General features: G+C 26.3%; 1 long non-coding RNA gene across 1 annotated transcript; it reads right to left on the reverse strand.

The window, feature by feature from the left end:
- Nucleotides 1–2,066: 2,066 nt before the first annotated feature.
- On the reverse strand, nucleotides 2,067–3,682 carry LOC140058915 (uncharacterized). Its single transcript, XR_011847076.1, has 3 exons — nucleotides 3,636–3,682; nucleotides 2,908–2,992; nucleotides 2,067–2,342 (listed from the first exon to the last, which is right to left on the reverse strand). It is a non-coding gene; the product is annotated as an uncharacterized lncRNA (long non-coding RNA).
- Nucleotides 3,683–4,035: the final 353 nt, after the last annotated feature.

The following is a 4,035-nucleotide window of genomic DNA, read 5'->3' on the forward strand; positions in this document are numbered from 1 at the left end:
GCAATTAATTAAAGAATTATATGATTTGTAAATATTTTAGACAAAGTTCAACACAGTGTGACGTATTATCTGCTACAATATCTAATGATTACACATTTTTAATAATTATGTAATTTCTCATTTAATAAAATATACCACTTATAATAGCAAATTACCGTATTAAACGTACAAATCAAAGTATAAAAACAATAAGTATATACAGTACCAACGGAACTTAATTATTCTTACCAAGAAATAATACTTTAAGAACAATATTCTTACCAAGAATTTAATTGCTTTTTTCATTCTTGTTTTAAGCAGTATCTGCCTTAAAATAAGTAACAATTTATCGATTTTTTAAAATAGAATTCTTGTTTAAAGCAATATTTTTCTTAAAATAAGTAAGAATATTCCGATTTGTATTTTTTTGAATTCTTGTTTCAAGCAATATATTTCTTAAAATAAGTAAGAATATTCCGATTTGTATTTTATAGAATTCTTGTTTCAAGCAATATATTTCTTAAAATAAGTAAGAATATTCCGATTTGTATTTTTTTGAATTCTTGTTTCAAGCAAGATATTTCCTAAAATAAGTAAGAATATTCCGATTTGTATTTTATAGAATTCTTGTTTCAAGCAATATATTTCTTAAAATAAGTAAGAATATTCCGATTTGTATTTTTTTGAATTCTTGTTTCAAGCAAGATATTTCTTAAAATAAGTAAGAATATTCCGATTTTTATTTTTTGAATTCTTGTTTCAAGCAATATTTTTCTTAAAATAAGTAAGAATATTCCGATTTGTATTTTTTGAATTCTTGTTTCAAGCAATATTTTTCTTAAAATAAGTAAGAATATTCCGATTTGTATTTTTTGAATTCTTGTTTCAAGCAATTTTTTTCTTAAAATAAGTAAGAATATTCCGATTTGTATTTTTTGAATTCTTGTTTCAAGCAAAATATTTCTTAAAATAAGTAAGAATATTCCGATTTTTATTTGTAGAATTCTTGTTTCAAGCAATATTTTTCTTAAAATAAGTAATACAGGGTATTCCGATTTGTATTTTTTAGAATTCTTGTTTTAAGCAATATTTTTCTTAAAATAAGTAAGAATATTCCGATTTTTAATTTTAATATTCTTGTTTCAAGCAATATATTTCTTAAAATAAGTAAGAATATTCCGATTTGTATTTTTTGAATTCTTGTTTCAAGCAATATTTTTCTTAAAATAAGTAAGAATATTCCGATTTGTATTTTTTGAATTCTTGTTTCAAGCAATATTTTTCTTAAAATAAGTAAGAATATTCCGATTTGTATTTTTTGAATTCTTGTTTCAAGCAATATGTTTCTTAAAATAAGTAAGAATATTCCGATTTTTATTTGTAGAATTCTTGTTTCAAGCAATATTTTTCTTAAAATAAGTAAGAATATTCCGGTTTGTATTTTTTAGAATTCTTGTTTTAAGCAATATTTTTCTTAAAATAAGTAAGAATATTCCGATTTATATTTTTAGTTTTCTTGTTTCAAGCAATATATTTCTTAAAATAAGTAACAATATTCCGATTTTTATTTGTAGAATTCTTGTTTCAAGCAAAACTTTTTTTTAAAATAAATAAACAAGAAGTCTATCAAATAAAAACCAGTAAATGTTTACTTATTTTAAGAAAAGTATTGCTTGAAACAAGAATTCTATCAAATTAAAATTCGTAAATTCTTACTTATATTGCGAAAAAAATTGCTTGAAACAAGAATTCTATAAAATATAAATCACTAAAAATTTATTTTAAGAACGATAAATAAATTCTCATTTTAAGTAATATTTTACTTAAACAAATAAATTCAAGAATGTTATAAAACATAATATTAACAATACTGTTATTTTCATTAAGAACTACAATTTACATGACATTAGGTACAATAATATATACAACTTCTTTAAAACAAACTTGTTTTTATTAATAATAAAATGCCATCAAAAGAAAACTTAAAAACATTAAAATGGTAAAATACAAATTTCGTAAAATTCTTCTCCCGCACATGGGCTTTAAACTATTAGGTGTCTTTAAATTTATTAATGTATACTAATGATGATTCAACAGCCTTTGTTAAGTGTACAGGTGTGTTTTCATCACAAATCACTAACTGTTAAAGGATAGTGAGGCCTACTTCTTTTCATTTTGGATAATCGAAATCCAGAAGGTAAAAAGTGGAGAGGAGAGTAACTAGAGCCTCATCTAATTTTGCTTTCTTTGTAGTTAGAATTGTTTGCTAAACTTTAATGTAGGCCATTTCTGTGTCCAAAAGCAATACCGGCATATTACCTGATCGGCGTGAAGACCAGGATTCTGGATCTTTATTCATGTTCCTAAAAATGAAAAGAGATTAATATAGTTTTAGTTATTACTGTATTTAAAATATGTGTAACATCATCAACTAATTGGGTACGGTGTGGTTTTAGAGTCCTATATCTGGGGCGGTAAACACAAAAACATGACGCAATATTAGAACGGTGGTAAGAATAATTTTACATTATAAGACATAAGGGTGGGTGGAATATGCATTTGAACTTTTTAATCACAAACTTTGCCCTGTTTATACCGATCCCAAAGACAGGCCTGGCTGTATCTATTATTTTTAGTTAAATTATTAGGGTCTAAATTTATTTTTAATATTACTATTTAGGAAGACAATACGCAAAACGGTGCTCAATCCTGATTGATGTTTTTATTCTGTATCAATGTTTATAATAACAATCATACAATTAAATGTAAATTTTGTTTAATTGTTTGATTTTAATAAATTATTGTAAACATAGTATATACCTCGAATTTTAAGCTAAGATAAATTTGATTTTAAAAAAACACTTTAAGATATTTTTTTTAATGTACTTAATGTTACTTGTATTTTAAATTTTAAAAAACACTAAATACCTTCAAGGTCGGCAGACTTTTTTTGATGAGTTTTTCCCAACAAATATGTTTGACAGATTTGACAACATATGGGTTATCTTTGAACCTAAACAAAAATAACAAATTGAAAACATTATATTATATAAATTTATTTAAATGAGTGGAATAATGTATGGACATAAACTTGATATACTGTAGCTCAAATTTTTAATAATGTAGCCTACAGTTTTGTAGGTGGTCAATGTAAAAGGAAGGGGAAAGGGTGGGCTGGCCAGGAGAGCATTAATATGTTTGTTTTTTTAGTATGTTTTTTTAAAAATTTAGAGTTAAAAACATTAAGTTTCAATATCGATGTGATCACTTCGGGGATTACTTAGTGTGTACAATTAATTAAATATAAAGAAGTGTTTTTAAATGTCATTATATTTCTCATTGGAATATGTGTATATAATATAATCCTTCGTAGATATTTCATGGCTACATTACAAAATAACTGTTACATTATAATTGTATTATCTATTATTAGGCCTTCCTTATACCTAGCTGAAATAGGTCCGACAATATTTGTCCCCTCTGTCAATGTCTGAACTAAAATGCTAAGCTAAACCTATACACCTGTCCGTCAGTACAGGCATAGTAGGCTAGCCTAGACCTACTAGTTCCAGGCCTACAGTATTACTAACTAGGAAGGAGCCTAGGCTAGGCCTAGACTGCTGGCAGATTAAAATATAATTATTAGGCCTACGAACCTGTTAAAATGTTGGCCACTTCTTCATCTATTTCTCGGATCTTCAACAAAGCGTCTTCTTTCGACATTATATTAGACTAATCTTACTAGGCCTATTGAAGCATTTAATATATAAATTGCGATGAAAGGTGTCTTTTACTTACAAACTCTAGATTTTGGATGATTACTTTAAAAAACCGTTGGCCATGATCCCGCCGGGAGCTAGGTCATCGACCACACACAGTGTTGTTTTTTAACTACAGTATAACCAAAAATTTATCGCTGGCCTTTTACCCAGAATGTATAAGGTCATTATACTGCTCAACGTTAAAGCATGGCGGTATAAACCTCCATGGTGGTTAAAGCAAATCTATAAAACGTCTGGACCAACAGTAATACGACAGACAATAATAATGACACAT

The sequence above is a fragment of the Antedon mediterranea genome, chromosome 9, assembly GCF_964355755.1.
Source record: "Antedon mediterranea chromosome 9, ecAntMedi1.1, whole genome shotgun sequence".
Lineage (NCBI taxonomy): Eukaryota > Metazoa > Echinodermata > Crinoidea > Comatulida > Antedonidae > Antedon > Antedon mediterranea.